The following is a 23,349-nucleotide window of genomic DNA, read 5'->3' on the forward strand; positions in this document are numbered from 1 at the left end:
TCCCTGACTGTGTCAGGCTCACTGGCTGCTCTCTGTGTGATTCCACGTATCCACCTTTGTGGTCACCACGCAAGATCTTGCTCTTGTCTACATTACTGTCTACAACACCATCTGCTCCCACCGTCTGCACCCTAAGTCTGCACGACCGTCTGTACCTATTGTCTGCACCCAGCAGCCACAGCCACTGTCTAGTCCCTCTGTTTGCACCCACCATCTACACCCACTGTCTACACCACTGTCTGCACCCTCCATCTACACCTCCCATCTTTCTGCTGTTGTAAGATGATATCCAATGATTCCATTGAGATTACTGCACCCAAAGCCTGAATTTTAGAATCGGCAATGATTGTCTTCTAACCCTGACCTTCAAAGTCTGTGTTCCATGTAATAGAAAATTAACAAAATTAACATTTACTCTAAAATCCATTTACTCTGAAACCTGAAAGACAGTGTTTTACTAAAATTAAAACTTTCTGATACTTTGCTGAAGTATGCAGTCGAGGGACAGCTTCTCTCTGAGGAACTTTGTAAAGTTTAACAAGAGAAAAATATAAGGACAGTCTATCCACAACAAGGGAATAAAAAGAATAACAACTCAAATCTTCACAGTCTTTGTCCTTGAGAGTGTGATAAGAAACCGGATAAGGCGAATATCTGAATTATGCTCAGGGCCCTTGCACAAGGCATTTTTGTCAAGTGCATGTGGTCCCCCTGCAATGCAGAGGTTAAAAAAACATAATAAAGCTCTTTTTGGTTGCTCTTGCTAATAGTTGAGTTGAGTAAATTTGATTTCCACAACATTCCACAATGGGCTGAGTAATATTAATTACTGAATGCCATTTGATTTCTGTGATGGCAGAACTGACGGAGAAGGAGAGGTTGAGTTGGTGAGGATTGTGTTCACTGGAGTTTAAAACAGTTAAGGAAGGGAACCTTGGAGAAAGCTATAAAATTGGAACAGAATGAGACAAGTCAAATGGAGTAAGGATGTTCCCAATGGTGGGGAAGTCCAGAACCAGGCTCATAGTTTAAGGTTAAGAGGTAACCTCGACAGGACAGAGACGAGGAAATATGTCTACACACAGAGAGTGGTGAGCCTTTGGAATTCTCTGTCACAGAAAGTGGTTGATGCCAAAACATTATGTTTTCAAGAAGGAGGTAGAGATAGCTCTTGTGGCTAAAGAATCAAGGGATATGGGGTATGGAGGGATTACAGTAATGTGCTCCATGATCAGCCATAATCATATTGAGTTGCAGAACAGGCTGGAGGGGCCGAATGGCCTACTCCTGCTTATATCCTCTATGTTTCTACATTGCGTAAAATAGGTTGCCAGGTGGAGGGCACTCTGTCAGATGGGCAAGTATCTATTCACAGATTCCCCCCACACCACTCCCCTTCCATTTAATTGGGTCCACTCCCTCTCTTCCTATGTCATTGTTATCTGACCAGTGACTACACCTCCCCTTTAGCACCCTGGCAAGGAGCTGTGCTTATCACCCATCGTTTGTTTTAATTTGCTAACTGGGTGATGTGGCGATGGGGCTTTCAAAAACAGGAAGCGCTGAATTCTCATCGCCCCTTGTACTGATTTTGTTGTGTGTCTCCCTCAATATGGGCGACACAGCACTGCTGCCTCACAGATCTAGGGACCCAGATTCAAGAGTCATACAGCACAGAAATAGACCCGTCGGCCCACCATGTCAATGCCAACCACCACACACTAAACTATACTAATCCCATTTACCTGTAGTTGTCTGGAGCCAACTGTCTCCTTCAATTAAAAGTGCTCACCCCAATGTTTTTGAAAGGTTGTGAGAGTTTCAGCCTGCACCACCCTCTCAGGCAGCACGTTCCACATAGCTACCACATACTGGGTCAAAAAATACTTTCACCTTAATCTTATGAACCCTGGTCTTAAACAGGTCTGAGTGAGGAGCGGAGGCTGCAGAACAGTGTGAGAGGTCAGGAGTGGAGAGAGGGAGAACAGTGTGAAGGTGAGGAATGGAGGCTGGAGCAGGAAGATCCTTGTGTTCTGGAAAGCAGCATAAATAGGGAAGAGATTCAAGAGCTGGTGGGAATAGTCTCCATTCTTCCTAACAATAGCTTTATGGTGCGAAAGAGAATAAATCAGGAGATAATGAGGGCCAGGAAAAAAGGCTGCTCATTACTTACAAATGATTAATTACAATTAATTGTCATGTCAATTATTTATAGTCAGATTTTTCTTTTTAATTCATTCATGGGATGAGGACATCACTGACTAGGACAGCATTTATTACCCACACCTAATTGCCCCAGAGGGCAGTTAACAGTCATCCACATTGCTGTGGGATTGGATTTCCATGTAGGCCAGACTAGGGAAGGATGGCAGTTCCTTCCCTCAAGGACATTAGTAAACCAGATGGGTTTTCCTGACAATCGACATGGATTCATGGTCATCATTAGACTTTTAATTGCAGATTTTTTTAATTCCCCCATCTGCCACGGTGGGATTTGAACCTGGGTCTCCGGAACCATATCTGGGTCTCTGTGCATTAATCACAGAAGGTTAGTATGTAGGTACAGCAAGTAATCAGGAAAGCTCATAGAACGTTATGGTATATTGTGAGGGGAAACTGAATGCAAGACTTCATTGCAACATGCAAGATCCTGAGGGGCCTTGACTGGGTGAAAGTGGAAAGGATGTTTCCTCTTGTGGGAGAATCCAGAACTAGGGATCGCAGTTTAAAATTAAGGGACAGTCCATTCAAAACAGAGATTCAGAAACATGTTTTTACTCTCAGAGTTGTCAGTCTTTGGAATTCCCTTCCTTAAAAGGCAGTGGATGCAGAATCTTTAGGTATTTTTAAGGCAGAGGTGGATAGATTCTTGATGACTGAATGAATGGAACATTATCGGAGAATGTAGAGTTGAGGTTAAAATCAGATCAACCACAATCTTATTGAATGAGGGAGCAGGTTCAAAGGGCCGAGTGGCCTACTTTTTTTCTTTGCCCATATATTGCCTCATACATCTTCACACAATTGGAGATTGTCGTCCGTATTTTCTACCTGCAGATTAAGCTGCTTGTGTAATCGGCCTCATCTGTACAGTGTTTTCTCCAGCCTTTCACCGTGACATGTTAAAGATACTGGTCCTATAATCAATCCATTAACTCTCTAAGTTGCTTTATTTGAAACGATAAAACACATTACTAGTCTTGAAACAAACATTACAGCAAGCAATAATGGGCAACACAGTGCCTCAGTAATTAATACAACTGTCTCACAGTGCCAGGGACCCACCTCAGGCAGGTCTTTGTGGAGTCTGCACATACTCCCTGTGTCAGCGTGGGCTTCCCCCGTGAACTCTGATTTCCTCCCACAGTCCAAAGATCTGCAGGCAGGTAAATTAGCTGTGCTAAATTTCCCAGAGTGTACAGGGATGTGCAGGCTTGGTGGAGTAGCCATTGAAACATCCAGAGATAGGATAGGGGTCTAGGTGGAATGACCTTCAGAGGGGCAGTGTGGACGCAATGGGCTGAATGGCCTATTTCAACACTGTAGAGATTCTGTGATAGAAATGTAAGTTCCTTCTTTCCGTTCTAGCCCTCAAAGCATGCATGTGGTTCTGTCTCATATCCACTCAAGAGTTAGCAAACCATTGAAGACAGGAGTAGCCTCTTTTCTTTTGGAAAGTACTTCTTCCACTCTGTGTCCTTCACAGCCTTGTAGACAGCAACAATGAGATCAGGAATTAACCCAAAGCTATAATCTTCTGGAATCTTCATTAAACTGTGGAACCTGAAAAGTACAATTAATGTCCAATTCAATGAAGATATTTATCAGCAATCCCTAAATGCTGAGTTTTAGTACTCAGCAGGCCCCAGGAGTCAAAATAACTGAGTAGATCATTGCTCTGAATTATTCATAAATGTCTCCTTTACATTTCAGGAGGTTTTGATCAGAAAGGTTGCTTACTCCTCTCCAATATACAGTTTAAAATCAGCTCAAACTCCCAACCATCCAACTGAGAGCGGACCCCTGTCCAAACTGGAACCTGGTCAATGGGAGCACTGTCACCTCTGTCTCAGAAGCTTTGGGGAATGTATTTTGATCATAGAGTCCTTCAGCACTGGAGGTTGTTCAGAGGATGTTCCCCAGACTGATCCCACGTATGTAAGGGCTGTCCCATGAGGAGCAGTTAAAGAGCTTGGGCTTGGACTCGCTGGAGTTCAAAAGAATGAGGAGGGATCTGATTGAGGGATAGAAAATGGGAAAGGGGATTGAGAAGGTGGATGTTGAACAGATGCTCCCCCTTGCGGGACAGTCTGGAACAAGAGGTCATCGATATAGAGTGAGAGGAGGTCGGTTCAAAACTGAGATGAGGAGAAACTATTTCTCCCAGAGGGTTGTGAATCTGTGAAACTCAATGCCCCAGAGAGCAGTGGAGGCAGAATCAATCCATAGGTTCAAGAAAGATGTGTTTCTCATGAAAATCAAGATAAAGAACAAGGGGGAGCAGGCAGGAAAGTGGAGTTGAGACCAGGAAAAGATCAGCCAGGGTCATGTTAAAGGGCGGAGTGGGCTCGAAGGGCTGAATTGCCTCCTCCTGCTCCTAATTCCTATGTTGAGCACACAGTCAAGGCTGACACTGCAAAACTGAGGGAGCTGTTGTCTTTCAGGTGAGATACAAAAGAGAGGTCCTGCCACAATATATCCAACTGTACTATCTCCCCCAGTGACAAGTGCTGGAATTTGAATTCAAATCACAAAGCAGGCCTCTTTAACAGTGACCACGATAATGATCCCTGAATGCTGTCCAGCCTCAGCCTTACCCAGTCTGGACTTCATTGACTCCAGCCCCACAGTAATCTGGTTAACTCTTAGGTGCCTTCTGAGAGGCCACAGCAAGGCCAGCAGTTCAAGGGCAATTAGTCTTGGGTAACAAATACTGATCTATGCCAGTGACACCCACCTCCCAGAAAACAGAATGCAGCAGAGATTGGTGTCAGCCAAAATTGTCAGATCAGACTCTCAATGAGATGGGGAGATGGTTAAAGATGAATTCAGCTCAGTATGGAACAGGTCCCCACTTGTTAGCACATCGTCACTGACAAAATAAGTGAAAGAACACAGAAAACTAAAGACGAGAACACTCAAATGTGGGAGTATCAGTGAGAATTCAGGAAACTGAAGGAAGATATGAAGAACTGCAAAGGAAGACAAAAAGGAAGCAAGAGTTACAAAAAATAATTGAGAGAGAGACCTGCGAGGGGTCACAAGAATAACACAAATGTTTTATACAAAAATTAGAAAATCAAGGGGGCTCCAGTGCAATGTGAGCCCTTTAAAAACAAACTGGGAATTCCATGAATGAGACGAAGGGAATGGCCGATATGTACAATAATTAGTTGTGTCAGTCTTCACAGTCAAGGAATGGGATAATGCAGCTTCCATTCCAGGGAGGTTAGTAATGAATTAGATTAGACTCCCAACAGTATGGAAACAGGCCATTTGGTCCAACAAGTCCACACGGACCCTCCAATGAGCAACCCACCCAGATCCATTCTCCAATCTTATATTTCCTCCTGACTAATGCACCTAACACGATGGGCGATTTAGCGGAATCAATTCACCTAACCTGCACATCTTTGGATTGTGGAAGGAAACTGGAGTACCCAGAGGAACCCCACACAGAGGGAGAATGTACAAACTCCCACAGACAGTCACCTGACGTAGGAATCGCACCTGGGTCCCCAGTGCTGTGAGGCAGTAGTGCTAACCACTAAACCACCATGCCATCCAACTGAAGACTGACATTCACAAAACTTGATACATGCCAGAAAACATCATTGGAAACGAGTAGGTCTAAAGGCTGACAGATCTCCAGGGCCTCAGGGGTTTAAAGGAGGGGGGCAAGAACTTTCAGAAGATTTTTCGATAAGGTTCCAAAGCAGCAACCATTCCTTTAGTTGGAAAATACCTTGCTGTAACTCCATGGGTTCAAGAAACTTGAGAGGTGGAGCTGAGGAAATTATATCCTGGTCAATCTAACATCTCTTTTGAGGGTTTCATTGGAACCTATAATTAACAGCCAAGAGAATGAACATGTAGAGAATTGGAAATAGCCCACATAGATTTGTGATGGGTGGGTCGAACCAATGAACCAAAAGCATTAATTAAAATAGTCGATAGGGCATATAGTTTTATCAACTTTCAGAAGTACTCGATAATTTCCCACAAAACAGCTTGCTTACAAAAGTTAAAACCCATGGTATTGAAGATGAATGTTTGACTTGGTTCAGAGGCTGGTTTAGTGACAGACAACAGAGAAAGAAAGTGACGAGTGGTGTTCCACAAGGATTCTGTGGTGATGCCTTAACTACTTACTGTATGTATTAATAAGATTCAATCCACCTAAGCTGCACATCTTTGGACGAAGAGCGGAAACTGGGCCACCCAGAGGAAATCGATGCAGATACAGGGGGAACATACAAACTCCACACAGACAGTCACCTGAGGGTGAAATCAAACCGAGGTCCCTGGCGCAGTGGTGCCAGCCACTGTGCCTCCCATTCCTCATCTCTGATTGAAATGTCTAACCCCTTATTCTCAGACTGTCACTCTGCTTTGGAATCCCCAGGTAGGGGCACATCCTTCCAAAATTTACCCTGTCAGGGCCCTGTAGAATTTAAAATGTTTCAGTGAAATCTCCTACCAACCTTCTCAATCCCCTCTTTTGATCATTAGACAATCCCCTCAACCCGTCACATGAACTGTGGCTGGGTTTGATCATCTCAGTTCGGGTTTCAAGGTGGGAAGGAGAAAGAAAGACTCTTTATGCTTTGAATCGATGCTAAAAATTGAAAAATCAGGACAATGTTGTCACCAAGTATTGTTCACATACTCTTTCTTTTCATCAAAGTGCTGGATGAGAGTCCTTATAAATGTCAGGCCGTCACTGGTGGTGTCCTTATTTTCTTTATTCTTGTCTTGTCTCTTGTTCATGTCATTTAGGAGAATGGAGTCAACCGAGAAGGAAATGAACAGCAGAGTTTGTTTTCTCTGTTGATTAAATTCACCTTGCTTGCTCCTCTAATCACCTGAAGGAGGAGCGAGGCTTGTGTCTTATAATAGACCTATTGAATTATAACCTGGTGTCGTATGATTTTTGACCTTGTCCTCTGATCACATCCAGATTGTTCCCACGTGCACTGCATGTTCTTACTTCTCCAGGCCAGGAGGTGGCGATCTTGACAATGGATTTCACAATGGTCTCCATCAGAGAGGACCCACAAATCAGGGACAGCGATTCAGAGATTACAGGCTCCTCAGTCCCAGACCCGAGCACAACGGGCCCGCTGGAGTCCCGGGTATCAGTTGTTGTGTCCCGGGCCCTGTACATAATACAAATGGGGCAACTGATCCTTCTGATTTTTCCCAACCGCACCAGGTCTCCACAGTCACTGAGATTATTTAAAGGCAGCCTCTGCCAACTAAGGACCCTGATTGATGAAAAACAGACTGAAATGGGTAAATAATACAGTACTGGGGAGTTACAGACACAGATTACCGTGGCTCTGCTGTGGCTGATGCTGTGGCCCTAACAGAGATTGGGCGGGACTGGGAATTCCTGGATACAAGGTGTTCAGTAAAGTTAGGAAAGAAGGAAAACTGCGAGAAGTGGTGGGATTGTTCTGGAGCCAGACAGTACTGACCAACCTTTGGCCCTGAGATATGATGGAGATGAAGGGTGAACTGTGCCGGGCTTTAACTCACTGTTACCAGAGTAAAGCAGGGATTACCCATTTCACAAGAGAGTAAATGGAACTAACAAACCAGGTGCATGTGAAACACCCACCCAGTCCCTGAGTGAGGGGGACAAGAACAGGGACATTCTCAGACAGAAAGGATGCTAAAAATGGTATCACCCTGAGACTGAAGGGTGAGGTGGGGATAGTGACAGCGACACTCCCCCAGAGAATGGGGAAAGTAACACTGACACATTTAAAACTGTATTATCACAAGTGAGAATTCAAACAGCCACCCACTCCGTCACACGGTGTTGAAGATGCACTGTCCTCATCAAAACACGTTTGAAAACTTCTTCATAACACGTCAGGGGAGAGAAACATTGAAAACTGTATTATCACGAGTGAGGGTCCATTTAATTCTCGGACCATGATGTTAAATGATCCCAGCCGTAAACAACACTGGTATATTGACGTCCTTATCTTATTGAACAACATTAAAACCTCGGCCAAACATTTTCCTGCAGACAGTGTATTTAAAATATCAAGAGGCTTTCCGCATTGTTGGTTTGATCAGTGACGCAGCAAGGAAGCAGCAGCTGCTCCATGAACTCCAACAAAAGAATGAGAACAGGCTCTTCATATGGAGCTGGCTCCCAAGAGTCCAGTTCAACAGCAGGGATCAAAGAACAAAGGACAATACAGCACAGGAACTGGCCCTTCGGCCCTACAAGCCTGTGCTGACACATTTTGCCCTTCCATACTGAAACTATCTTCACCTACAGGATTCATATCCCCCTATTCCCTTCCTAATCATGCATTTGTGCAGGTATTTCTTGAATGCTTCTATTGTGTCTGCTTCCACCCCCTCATCTGGCAGTGTGTATTAGGTATCCAACTCCCTTTGTGTGAAATACTTGCCTCCTACATCTCTTTTAAATTCCCCTATCTCTGCATCTTGAACCTCTGTTCCCTAATAATTGATCCATCCAATCTGGAAAATAAAGGCCTCATATTTTCCACTCTACCTATGCCGTTCACAACTTTACAAACTTCTATCAGGTCACGCCTCATTTTCCCACATTCCAGTGAAAACAACCGCAGTCTATCCAACATTCCTTCAGAACTAAAATCCTTCATACCAGACAATATCCTGGCAAACGTTTTCTGCACCATCTTCAAAGCATCCACATCTTTCTGGTAGTGTGGTGACCAGAACTGTGCACAATATTCCAATTGTGGCCTAACTAATGTTCAATAAAACTGCACATAACTTGTCGATCCTTATACTCAGTGTCCCTTCCAATGAAGGCACGCAGGCCATAAGTCTTTTTTACTGCCTTACCTCCCTTTGCTGCCACCTTCAGTGATCTGTGAACATACGCACCCAGATCCCTCTGCATATCAATACTCCAAAGGATTCTGCCATTCACTGTATAATTCCCACCAGTACATCATCTTTCAAAATGCATCACCTCACATTTGTCTGTATTAAACTACATCTGCCATTTTTCTGTCCATGCATCCAACTGATCTATATCCTGCTGTATCCTCTGAAATACTTTCTCATTATCTGTAACTCTACCAATCTTTGTATCAACTGTAAACTTCCTAATTAGACCAGCTACACTTTCCTATGCCTTTATGTAGACCATATACAGCAGAGTTCCCACCACCGATCCCTGTGGAACACCAGGAGTCACAGCCTTCCATTCTAAAAACCACCCTTCCATCACTGCCCTCTGTCTCCTCTGACTCAGCCAGTTTTGTGCCCAATGCTGGTAACATTTTAGACAAGACACCTTGTTGTCAGCTCGTTACTGTAACTTGATTCAGTTCATTCAGAAAGAGAAAAAGGACAATGTGCAGATTGTTGAACAGGCCCCTACACCTGGGCCTGAGGCAGGAGCCCAAGCTCCAACACACTGGCCTCACTTCACACCAACCTTCACACAGTGCGGGGTCATGAACTCCGGCCATCAATTCCTCTGGGATTGGGACGGAGTGAGGGAACAGGGACAATTGTAGAAGAGTCAGTGTGTTGGAAAGGTGCGCTGTGAGGCAGCAGTGCTAACCACTGTGCCACCGTGGGTCTCTGACACTCAGCCTGTTTATGTCAGTGAGGATTCTCCAGGTTATATCCTTGTAACAATTTGAGTTTTCCTTGTGATACCCAGTTGGGAATTTTAATGGCACCGAATCTTCCACACACGCCCACCTATCTTGATGCTCACCCTTCTTCCCCCTCTGAGTTGATTCCATTTCAGTAGAGTCTGTGATAATTCCATGGAGGATGTGCATGAGAAACTGCCACAGAGAATCTCCAAGCCCTTCAATAGAAGGAAGGCCAATGTTTGCAGCAAGCCTGGGCTGTGCTCTTGTGTACCTTGCCTGAAGGATTCCATGTGATCTGTCAGCCTCCCTCACAGTCTGATAACCATCTCGGACATTGGAAGGAAATGCCCAGGGTGCAGGATAACATGGTGCAAAAAGCCTTTCAGCTGAAGCTTCAGTGTTTGCCTTCGGTGTGCATTTTCACTTGCTCACTCCTCCCCTTTTACATGAAAATGAGGAAAGAACTCTTTTTGATGCAGTTTTTAAAATCATCTCAGAATATTCAAAGCTGTGAGCATAGAGCAGTCACGTTCACGGACAAGATGGTAAGGTCCCACAGTCAGTAAACGAATGATGAGACAAATCTGTTTTGGTGGCACTAGTTGAACAGTGAGCAGGACACCCGAGGGAATCTTTCAGAATGGGATCTTGTCGAGTCTCCTGAGGTGGGGGTGGGGGTGGGGGTGGTCGGGGTGTGGTGGTGGTGATGGAGCCTCAAACGATGGAGCCAGAGACTGTGCAACTTTCAGCAGTGCACCACGGTCTCAGTCTGGATTCTGTGCTCTCATTTCTGAGGTGGCTTTCAATCCGATGACCATTTTGACAATGAGGCAGGAGCATTGCCCATGGAGCCACAGTCAGTAACAATGTAAACTGTGTGGCTCTGAAAGCCTGAGTCTACATCTCAGCTCGGGAGGATATCAGCTCATTCATCAAATCTGTTTCTGCCCCTCTGCAGGCTGACCAGGCTGCCGGTGCCTTTCCAATACTCCCAGGTTTTCCCATGTGCCACATGACCCTCAGGTCATTCTCCTGAGGGATAGTTTACTCGGAGTCGAAATGTGTGGGGCTGGAAAAGCACAGCAGGTCAGGCAGTTGTGCTCAGGCCGAGGACATGATCTTGTTCCTCTGTCAGATCCTCTTCGAGAAACTCATGACTCACCGCTGCCCTCTGCAGGACAGTGGGGAAGGGCAACAAGCAAGGATGGAGATGGGGACACGAAGCCTGAAGTGCTGCTCTCTGCAGTTGGGGGCACGTTTTGGGAACCGTTTGTTAGATCTTTGAGTATAATTCAATTTGTTGCTGATTCCAGTGCTCATTCGAAGGACATTCGACCTTTCAATCCGATAAACCAGGTTCACCTATGTCATGGGGCGGCACAGTGGCACAGTGGTTAGCACTGCTGCCTCACAGCGCCAGAGACCTGGGTTCAATTCCCGCCTCAGGCGACTGACTGTGTGGAGTTTGCACATTCTCTCCGTGTCTGCGTGGGTTTCCTCTGGATGCTCCGGTTTCCTCCCACAGTCCAAAGATGTGCAGGTCAGGTGAATTGGCCATGCTAAATTGCCCGTCGTGATAGGTAAGCGGTAAATGTAGGGGTATGGGTGGGTTGCGCTTTGGCGGGTCGGTGTGGACTTGTTGGGCCGAAGGGCCTGTTTCCACACTGTATTGTAATCTACTCTAATCAAACCCCCAGCCTCCGGTGCCTGACTCTCTCTGAGGCATTACAGTCAAGGACTGTTCATGTGTCAATAAAGGGATACTTGGTGACATGGGGTTATATTATAATCAATGATCAGAAGGGTATCGATTAAAGATAAATGGCCGAAGGTTAAGAGGGAGCATAAGGAAACACATTTTCACCCAGAGGGTGGTGACAGTCTGGGACTCACTGCCTGTAAGGGTGGTTGAGGCAGAAACCCTCCCATAACATTGAAGTGTTTCAATGTGCAGCTGTAATGCCAAGGTGTACAGGGCTACGGGCCAATTACTGGAACATTGAATTAGGATAGTGAGGTGGATGTTTGACCAGTGACTCCCACATCCCAGGAAAGAATAGACGGCCTCAGTGGTAACACCGTCACCTGAACCTGCAGGTTTCAAGCCCCACTCCAGACACTGGAGCACTATCCTGAGGCTGGCAAAGACAAAGATGCCATCTGCTGGATGATCGGTTAAACCACTGCCCTCTCAGGTCAATGTGAATAAAAGGGCTTTGTGACCATGTCAGGGAAACTCTCCCCAGTGTGCTGACCAATGATTCTCTTATAACCAATGGTATTAAAACAGATACAAAACCAAAATACTGCAAATCTCAAATAGAAGCGCGATGCTGGAGAAAGGGAACAGGTGCAGCCTCTGTGGGAAGAGGAGGAGTTAACTTTTTGGGTTCAGTGATGTTTTATCAAAAAGGCAGCAAAATTATATTTTATTTAATTTTATGTTGTTTAATATTGTTTTGTTTAAATTTTGCTGAAAAAAAGTTTAGCCTGCTTGATTGGCTCCACATCCACAAACATCCATTCCCTTCACACCAACGCTCAGTAACAGCTGTGTGTACTATTCACAAGATGCACTGCAGAGATTCACCAAAGATCCTGAGACAACAGCTTCCAAACCCATGACCACTGAAATAAAGGACAAGGGCAGCAAATACATGGGAACATCACTGCGGCAAGATCCCCTCCAAGTCATTCATCAGTTTGATTTGGAAATATAACACTGTTCCTACATCATCCCTGGGTCAGAATCCTGGAATTCCCTTCCTAAAGGCATTGTGGTCTACCTACAACACACGGACTGCAGGGGTTCAAGAACTCAGCTTAGCAGCACCTTGTCCATACCATTTAAAGATGGACAGTAAAACGGCTGGTAAAAGTATGAATTGGCATGCTTAGAGCATAGAACATAGAACAGTATAGCACAGAACAGGCCCTTCAGCCCACGATGTTGTGCCGACCATTGATCCTCATGTGAGGTGAACCTAATGTACGAACCCTCAAATGTCTGTGACCATATGCATGTCCAGCAGTCTCTTAAATATTCCCAATGACTTCGCTTCCACAATTGCTGCTGGCTACTCATTCCATGCTCCCACAACTCTCTGTGTAAAGAACCCGCCTCTGACATCCCCTCTATATACTTTCTGCCAAACAGCTTAAAACTATGACTCCTCGTGTTAACAATTTCTGCCCTGGGAAAAAAAGTCTCTGGCTATCAACTCTATCATTGCCTCTCATTATCTTGTAGACCTCAGTTAGGTCCTCTCTCTTCCTTCTTTTTTCCAATGATAACAGTCCGAGCTCAGTGAATCTCTCTTCATAAGATAAGCCCTCCAGTCCAGGCAGCATCCTTGTAAACCTCCTCTGAACCCTCTCCAAAGCATCCACATCCTTCCTATAATAGGGCGACCAGAACTGGACACAATATTTCAAGTGCAGCCTAACCAAAGTTTTATAGAGCTGCAACAAGATTTCATGGCTCTTAAACTTAATCCCCCTGTTAATGAAAACCAAAACACCATATGCTTTCTTTACAAAGATATGCTGTTTTGGAAAATGTAGAGGTTGATGAATTCTCAGGGGAACGTAGCACGAACAGCCAAGTTTCCGGTATTGAGACTAGCTCGAATGCAACGAGGGGTACGTCGATTTCCAAGAGATCAATTGTGTCAGGGGAGTCTCTTGTCCGAGGTACAGACAGATGTTTCTATGGCCAGCAGCAAAAAAGCAGAATACTGGTGCCAGGATCAACAAAGTTGCAGAGAGGGTGCAGAAGGTTCTCACAGGGGAGAGGGGCCAGCAAGAGGTCCACATTGGAACCAATGACATAGGAAGGGAAAAGGTTGAGATTCTGAAGGGAGATTGCAGGGAGTTAGGCAGAAGTTTAAAAAGGAGGTCCTCGAGAATTGTAATATCTGGATTACTCCCGGTGCTACTAGCTAGTGAGGACAGGAATAGGAGGATAGAGCAGATGAATGCATGGCTGAGGAGCTGGTGTATGGGAGAAGGATTGACATTTTTGGATCATTGGAATCTCTTTTCGGGTAGAAGTGACCTATACAAGAAGGACGGATGGCACCTAAGTTAGAAGGTGACTAATATACTGGCAGAGAAATTTGTGACAACTGCTCGGGAGGATTTAAACCAGTATGGTGCGGGGGGAGGGGGGTGGATGGAGGGGGTGGTGGGGGACCCAGCAAGGAAAGAGATCAATCTGAGACTGGTACAGTTGAGAACAGAAGCGAGTCAAACAGTCAGGGCAGGCAGGGACAAGTAAGGACTAATAAATTAAACTGCATTTATTTCAATGCAAGAGGCCTAATGGAGAAGGCAGATGAACTCAGGGCATGGTTAGGAAAATGGGACTGGGATATCTATAGCAGTTACAGAAACATGTCTCAGGGATGGGCAGGACTGGCAGTTTAATATTCCAGGATACAAATGCTACAGGAAGGATAGAAAGGGAGGCAAGAGAGGAGGGGGATGGTGGCTGTGCTGAGGGACGATCTTCCCAGGAATACATCCAGGTATGTTATTTGGGTGGAACTGAGAAATAAGAAAGGGATGATTACCTTATTGGGATTGTATTAATGACCCCCCCCCCCCCGAATAGTCAGAGGGAAATTGAGAAACAAACTTGTAAGGAGATCTCAGCTATCTGTAAGAATAATAGAGTGGTAGTGGTAGGGGATTTTAACTTTCCAAACATAGACTGGGACTGCCATAGTGTTTAGGGTTTAGATGAAGGTAATTTGCTAAGTGCATACAAGACAATTTTCTGATGCAGCATGTGGATGTACCGACTTGACCTACTTTTGGGAAATAAGGCAGGGCAGGTGTCTGAGGTGTCAGTGGGGGAGCACTTTGGGGCTAGCGACCATCATTCTATTAGATTTAAAATAACGATGGAAAAGGATAGATCAGATCTAAAAGTTGAAGTTCTAAATTGGAGGAAGGCCAATTTTGACAGTATTAGGCAAAAACTTTCAAAAGCTGATTGGGGGCAGATGTTCACATGTAAAGGGATGGCTGGAAAATTGGAAGCCTTCAGAAATGAGATAACAAGAATCCAGGGAAAGTGTATACCTGTTAGGGTGAAAGGAAAGGCTGGTAGGTATAGGGGATGCTGGATGACTAAAGAAGTTGACGGTTTGGTTAAGAAAAAGAAGGAAGCTTATGTCAGGTATAGACAGGATATATCGAGTGAATCCTTAGAAGATTATAAAGGCAGTAGGAGTATACTTAGAGGGAGATCAGGAGTGCAAAAAGGGGGCATGAGATAGCTTTGGCACGTAGAATTAAGGAGAATCCAAAGAGTTTTTACAAATACATTAAGGACAAAAGGGTAACTAGGGAGAAAATAGGGCATCTCAAAGATCAGCAAGGCGGCCTTTGTGTGGAGCCGCAGAAAATGGGGGAGATATCAAATGAGTATTTTGCATCAGTGTTTACTGTGGAAAAGGATATGGAAGATATAGACTGTAGGGAAATAGATGGTGACATCTTGCAGCATGTCCATATTACAGAGGAGGAAGTGCTGGATGTCTTGAAACAGGTAAAGATGGATAAATCCCCAGGACCTGATCAGGTGTATCCTCGAACTCTGTGGGAAGCTAGAGAAGTGATTGCTGGGCCCCTTGCTGAGATATTTGTATCATCGACAGTCACAGGTGAGGTGCTGGAAGACTGGAGGTTGGCTAATGTCCATTCTTTAAGAAGGGTGGTAAGGACAAGCCAGGGAACTATAGACCAGTGAGCCTGACGTCAGTGGTGGGCATGTTGTTGGAGGGAATCCTGAGGGACAGGATGTACATGTATTTGGAAAGGCAAGGACTGATTAGGGATACTCAACCAGGTTTTGTGCGTGGGAAATCATGTCTCACAAACTTGATTGAGTTTTTTGAAGAAGTAACAAAGAGGATTGATGAGGGCAGAGATGTCTTTGAACTTCAGTAAGGCGTTCGGCAAGGTTCCCCATGGGAGACTGATTAGCAAGGTTAGATCTCATGGAATACAGGGAAAACTAGCCATTTGGATAAAGAACTGGCTCAAAGATGGTGGTGATAGCGGGTGGTGGTGGAGGGTTGTTTTTCAGACTGGAGGCCTGTGACCAGTGGAGTGCCACAAGAATCAGTGCTGGGTCGTCTACTTTTTGTCATTTACATAAATGATTTGGATGCAAGCATATGAGGTACAGTTTGTAGATGACACCAAAATTGGAGGTGCAGTGGACAGTGAAGAGGATTACCTCAGATTACAACAAGATCTTGGCCAGATGGGCCAATGGGCTGAGAATTGGCAGATGGAGTTTAATTCAGATAAATGCGAGGTGCTGCATTTTGGGAAAGCAAATCTTAGCAGGACTTATACACTTAATGGTAAGGTCCTAGGGAGTGTTGCTGAACAAAGAGACCTTGGAGGGCAGGTTCATAGCTCCTTGAAAGTGGAGTCGCAGGTAGATAGGATAGTGAAGAAGGCGTTTGGTATGCTGTCCTTTATTGGTAAGAGTATTGAGTACAGGAGTTGGGAGGTCATGTTGTAGCTGTACAGGACATTGGTTAGGCCACTGTTGGAATATTGTGTGCAATTCTGGTCTCTTTCCTATTGGAAAAATGTTGTGAATCGTGAAAGGGTTCAGAAAAGATTTACAAGGATGTTACCAGGGTTGGAGGATTTGAGCTACAGGGAGAGGCTGAACAGGCTGGGGCTGTTTTCCCTGGAGCATCAGAGGCTGAGAGGTGACCTTATACAGGTCTACAAAATGATGAGGGGCATGGATAGGGTAAATAGGCAAAGTCTTTTCTATGGGGTCGGGGAGCCCAGAACTAGAGGGCATAGGTTTAGGGTGAGAGGGGGAAGACATAAAAGAGACTTAAGGGGCAACTTTTTCACACAGAGGATGGTACGTGTATGGAATGATCTGCCAGAGGAAGTGGTGGAGGCTGGTACAATTGCAACATTTAAGAGGCATATGGATGGGTATATGAATAGGAAGGGTTTGGAGGGATATGGGCCAGGTGCTGGCAGATGGGACTAGATTGGGTTGGGATATCTGTTCAGCATGGACAGGTTGGACCGAACGGTCTGTTTCCATGCTGTATATCTTATGAGTCTATGACTTCGCTGCCAGATCCATCTCATACCCTCTTTTTCCTCTTCTGGTTTCACTCCAAGGTGTGTTTGTACACTTTAATAGTCATCTTGGGAGCCACTTGAGCCTGATAGCCTAAACCCAATGTATGCTTTCTTCTCTTCCCTGACCCTGCATTAGGATGCATGGTCAGAACAAATAGACTAACCAAAGAGACACAGCAAGCAGTCAGATAAACCATTGTAACCTTGTGAACAACGAAAAGATAAATGAACAACCTCAATACCAAAGACAGAGAAGCCCTAAAAACAATCAAAAATGAACAAGTTCATAATCATAGTAGCAGTAGATAAAGGCAGAATGATGATTATTATGAACAAGACTGAATATATTCAGAAAGCAAAGAAACTACTTGCAGATACTGATACCGACCTACAGACCACAGGCCACTGCTAACCAATAGAATAAACAACACACTGCAGGCACTGCAAAAAAAAAATGGACTGATAACCAGTATTGACCTACAAAGGATGAAATCAGAAAGCAAAACACCTCAAGGTCTTACGGATTAGTTGAGATACCCAGCCAGACCACCATTTAGACCCATTGTAGCACTTCCAATAACTCTATCACAGAAACTGGCAAGAGAAATTCACCAAAAACTGAAACATCTTATCAGTGGATCCAAAAAATCCATACACTCATCACAGGAATTCCGAGTCAACATCAAGAACATAAACATAGCAATGGTCTCATTCGATGTAACGGCACTGTTCACTTCAATTGACAAAACTTGAGGCAGAGAGACAATACTCAGCCTCCTGGACAAACAGAACAGATGACATGACGGGGAACCGGTCAACAAGGGCTGCATACTCAAACTACGAGGTTCTGGATTAGTGGTGCTGGAAGAGCACAGCAGTTCAGGCGGCATCCAACGAGCAGCGAAATCAATGTTTTGGGCAAAAGCCCTTCATCAGGAATAAAGGCAGTGAGCCTGAAGCGTGGAGCGATAACCTAGAGGAGTGTGGGAGTGGGGAGAAAGTAGCATAGAGTACAACGGGTGAGTGGGGGAGGAGATGAATGTGATAGGTCAGGGAGAGTGGAGTGGATAGGTGGAAAAGGAGCTTGGCAGGTCGGACAAGTCCGGACAAGTCAAGGGGACAGTGCTGAACTGGAAGTTTGAAACTAGGATGAGGTGGGGGAAGGGGAAATGAGGAAGCTGTTGAAATCCACATTGATGCCCTGGGGTTGAAGTGTACCGAGGCGGAAGATGAGGCGTTCTTCCTCTAGGCATCTGGTGGTGAGGGAGCGGTGGTGAAGGAGGCCCAGGACCTCCATGTCCTTGGCAGAGTGGGTGGGGGAGTTGAAATGTTGGGCTACGGGGCGGTTTGGTTGATTGGTGCGGGTGTCTAGGAGATGTTCCCTAAAGCGCTCTGCTAGGAGGCGCCCAGTCTCCCCATTGTAGAGGACACCGCATCAGGAGCAACAGATACAATAAATGATATTGGTGGATGTGCAGGTAAAACTTTGATGGATGTGGAAGGCTCCTTTAGGGCCTTGGATAGAGGTGAGGGAGGAGGTGTGGGTACAGGTTTTACAGTTCCTGCGGTGGCAGGGGAAAGTGTCAGAATGGGAGGGTGGGTCGTAGGGGGGTGTGGACCTGACCAGGTAGTCACGGAGGGGACGGTCTTTGCGGAAGGTGGAAAGGGGTGGGGAGGGAAATATATCCCTGGAGGTGGGGTCATTTTGGAGGTGGCAGAAATGTCAGCGGATGATTTGGTTTATGCGAAGGTTTGTAGGGTGGAAGGTGAGCACCAGGGGCGTTCTGTCCTTGTTACGGTTGGAGGGGTGGGGTCTGAGGGCAGAGGTGCGGGATGTGGATGAGATGCGTTGGAGGGCATCTTAATCACGTGGGAAGGGAAATAGTGGTTTTTAAAGAAGGAGGCCATCTGGTGTGTTCTATGGTGGAACTGGTCCTCCTGGGAGCAGATATGGCGGAGGCGGAGAAATTGGGAATACGGGATGGCATTTTTGCAAGAGATAGGGGTGGGAAGAGGTGTAATCCAGATAGCTGTGGGAGTCGGTGGGTTTGTATAAGATGTCAGTGTCAAGTCGGTCGTCAGTAATGGAGATGGAGAGGCAATTCATCAACTTCACTAACACATTCCCGTATTCCAGAAGGGTCTGTTTCAATTCTGTGTATCTCTATGACTCTGTAATTATATTAAAACTAAGAGAGTTATGGTCACTGGACCCAAAGAGCACTTTGACTGACACTTTAGTCACTTGCCCAACCTCGTATCCTCAAAGGAGCTCCAGTGTTGCTCACCACATCACCCCCCTCCCCCACGCCCCCCCAAGTCGGGCCTCTCCATATTGATTTAGGCAGATAGCAAAGAGCTGCATTATTCCTTCTCAGGGAGTGAATGCCATTAGCAATCTTCAAATTTATTGCCCATCTCCAGCTGCTCAGACTGAGTTCTTTGCTGAGCCACATCATGGGGCTGTTAAGAATGAATCACGTCATTGTAGGACTGGAGTCACAAACTGGCTGATGACTGAGACCCCTTGCCCAAAGAACATTTGTGAACGTGACATTGAGTTTCATGTGTTTTTCATATGGATCATAGATATTACATGGCTCACCACTGTCCTCTACAGGACAAATAGGGAAGGGCAGCAAGTAGCGGACACATCAACAGCCCACCCCCATCGCAGGGTAAATCAACATAAACGAAATGCAATTCAAATGATCAATCTGGTGAGGGCTTGTCATCATCTCTTTGAAAGACTGGAGCCTAGGCCACAAACAGAGCCATGACATGGGTGACCCAGGTTTGTCAGACTGCAAGGTGCAGTGCCCTTCGAATTGACATTGGGATCAGTGCAAAATAAATTAGACTCAAAGATCTAACAAAAGGCTATCAAAGTGTGTCACCAAACTATAAAGAGCAGCATTCAGGTGGATCGCTTCTCGGCCTTTTGGCTAACATCAAGTGTCTGTTCTTATCAGGACAGGTGTCGAGTTGCGAGTCATCAGAGCTAGTGAAGGTATCATCGCTGGATCGCTTCTCGGCCTTTTGGCTCGGAATATGTGTAGTTCCTGAGGACCAGAGGAAGAGATTCTGCTCCAGTGTTGTAGGTTCGACGCAGCAGACGTGTGCTGGCGGGGGAAGCACCACGGGGATCGTGTTGCGAGTCGTCGGAGCGGCTGGAGACCATTGCTGGATCGTGATTGGACGTTGGAGGATCGTTTGGTTGTGCTGACCTGCTCTTGGTGGATCTTCATGCTGGCTTTGGCCTAACGCCAATTCATGGACCAGCCCACCTCAGAGCTGTGGTCTTAGCAGCCACTCACCGCCTGGGCCAGGGCATTCGGAAAACAGTCAGGGTGACTGTGAAGAGGATGGAGGAGCACACACCAGTGGATCAGAGAGTGTTTGTGAAGAAAATTGTCGTGGAGTGTTGTGGGCTTGCACTGGACCTTTCCAACAAGCACCAAGACGTGGCTTGGCTGGTGGTGAGAAGGGCTCTGCCTGTGAGATCCTTTATGCACGCCCGGACTCTCTGCCGCACCGCATGCTGCCCTCGAAGTGGCTGCGGGGGGGACGAGACTGTCACACACCTCCTTCTGGAATGTGCCTATGCAGAGGAAGTCTGGAGAGGAATGCAGTGGTGCTTGTCGAGGTTCGTCCCGAGCAGCGCCGTGACGCGGGACTCCGTGCTCTACGGCCTGTTCCCCGGGACTCACACCGAGACGAACATTAACTGCGCCTGGAGGATCATCAACTCGGTGAAGGACGCTCTCTGGGTGGTCCGAAACCTGCTGATCTTCCAGCTGAAGGAGTTGACCCCGACCGAGTGTTGCAGACTGGCACATTCCAAGGTCCAAGACTACGTGTTGAGGGACGCGCTGAAGCTTGGGGCAGCTGCCGCCAAGGCGCGGTGGGGAAAGACCACCGTGTAAGATCGGCCTGCCGAAAGAAGAACAGGGGGCCCATACAGACGTTTTTTTGGGCTCTGCTGATGCCTCAGCCAAATATATGTATATATACAAGATTGAAAAAATGCACAGGATTGTAAAGGACAAGAATAAAGTCGAATCTGTGTTTGTAAATATGGACATATGTATGGCATGATCCAATGTACAGACCATCAAATCATTTATGAATAAAGTATATTTTTGAAATAAAAAAAAAAAAAAATGTGTACTTGGGGAGTTCTGGCGATGAGGCATTCTGCCAAATGGCTTTGACAGTCTGCTCAGGGAACCGCTCGACAGGATCCGCCCTCTCCTTTTCCCGAAGGGTCTCAAGGACGCTACGTGCTGACCACTTCCTGATGGACTTGTGGTCAAAGGTGTTTTTCCTCATAAATTTCTCCACGAAGGACAGGTGATACGGAACGGTCCAACTACTCGGAGCGTTCCGCGGCAGCGAGGCCAGGCCCATCCTTCGCAACACCGGGGACAGGTAGAACCTCAGTACATAGTGACACTTGGTGTTTGCGTACCGGGGATCCACGCACAGCTTGATGCAGCCACACACAAAGGTGGCCATCAGGGTGAGGGTGGCATTGGGCGTGTTTTTTCCCCCATTGCACCGGTCTTTGTACATAGAGTCTCTTCGGACCCGGTCCATCTTTGATCTCCAAATGAATTGGAAGATGGCCCGGGTGACTGCGGCGGCACAGGTCCTGGGGATAGGCCAGACCTGTGCCACATATAGCAATACTGAGAGTACCTCACACCTGATGACCAGGTTTTGTTGTGATGCTGTGGGTTTGCTGCTGTGGACGTGTACTGAGTGTTGGAGGTTCGACGCAGCAGAAGCGTGCTGGCGGGGGAAAAACTGCGGGTGTTGCGAGTCGTCGGAGCTGCTGGAGACCATCGCTGGATCGTGATTGGACGTTGGAGGATCGTTTGGTTGTGCTGACCTGCTCTTGGTGGATCTTCATGCTGGCTTCGGCCTAACGCCAATTCAGGGACCAGCCAACCTCTGAGCTATGGCCTCAGCAGCCACTCGCCGCCCGGGCCAGGGCATTCGGAACACAGTCAGGGTGACTGTGAAGAAGGTGGAGGAGCACACACCGGTGGATCGGACGGTGTTTGTGAAGAAAGTTCTGCTGGAGTGTTGCGGCCTTGCAGCCGCAGACGTGTACTGCCTGCAAGATTTCCCTGGGGCAGGCTACTTCGATGTGACCTTCAGAAGCGTGAAGCAGTGCGAACAGCTCCTGAAGGTCTTCAAGGAGAAGGAAGGGGAGCCGCTGTTCTCCATCTTGTCGGCGACGCCATTGTGTGTGCTTCCTGCACAGAGGAACCGGGTTGTTACAATCCATATGTACAACCCCTACGTTCCAGCGGCTGATGTCCTGACCTTCCTGGGAAGGTACGTCCAAGTCGAGGGAGAAGCCACCGATGTGATCGACCCCTTTGGGATCTGGACCAGTAAGAGGCAGGTCAAGGTAACTCTGAGGGCCGATGACAGTGGGAACATCCTCCACCCACCCTCGAGCTTCGCAATCGGAGGGAGCAGAGGCTACCTGACATATGCAGGGCAGCCCAAAGTGTGCCGAACCTGCGGGAAGTCGGGACACGTGGCGGTGGATTGCAAAGTGACCATCTGCAGGAACTGCAAACAGGAGGGTCACTTGACAAAGGACTGTCGGGAGGAAAAGAGCTGCAACCTGTGCGGGGAGGCGGGCCACATGTACAAGGCCTGCCCGAGATGAGGAGCCGCCACCTACGCACAGATGGCCGGAGGTGGCAACACGAGCCGCGGACCGACAAAGTCTAACGAGGTACCGCGAATCAGCAAAGGAACGGTGCCTGGAGGCACCCAGAAGGAAGGGAAAGTTGTAGAGGAGCAGGCAGCAGACAGCGGGGAGATGCAGCAGCCGACCCAAGCTCCTGCAAGACTGACGGAGGAAATGGAAGAGGAGGGATCAAAGGAGGCAGAGCAGTGGATTATCGTTAAAAACAGGAAAAGGAAACCTCTCGAGGGCCCCAAAGCCACCAAGCGAAGGGGGAAGAGACACCTCCAAGAGGAGGATACAGGCAGCTCCTCCGAGGGTGAGGACGGGCGCAAGAAGGGTCGCCTCCGGAGGAAGAGGCAGAGCGCCGTGGGGAGAAAGGAGGGCAACACCGCCCAAGAAGGAAAAGACGATCCCTCTGAGGGGATGGGTGAAGGCCTCCCCCTACCCGGTGAGAACCAAGGGGTACCCACCGGCCCACAGCTCCAGGGAACTGGGAGCAGCGTCCCAGTGACAGCCCTGATGTCAGATGGAGAACGGGGCGATGCGGACCCTGGGTCTGACACGATGACACCAGAGCGGGGAAATGACTCCAGCGTGGAGCCGGACAACTACCTCAGCCCTGGGAAGGTCCAGCAGTTTGCTGTCACCACG

Source organism: Chiloscyllium punctatum, chromosome 7 (genome assembly GCF_047496795.1).
Source record: "Chiloscyllium punctatum isolate Juve2018m chromosome 7, sChiPun1.3, whole genome shotgun sequence".
Taxonomy (NCBI): domain Eukaryota; kingdom Metazoa; phylum Chordata; class Chondrichthyes; order Orectolobiformes; family Hemiscylliidae; genus Chiloscyllium; species Chiloscyllium punctatum.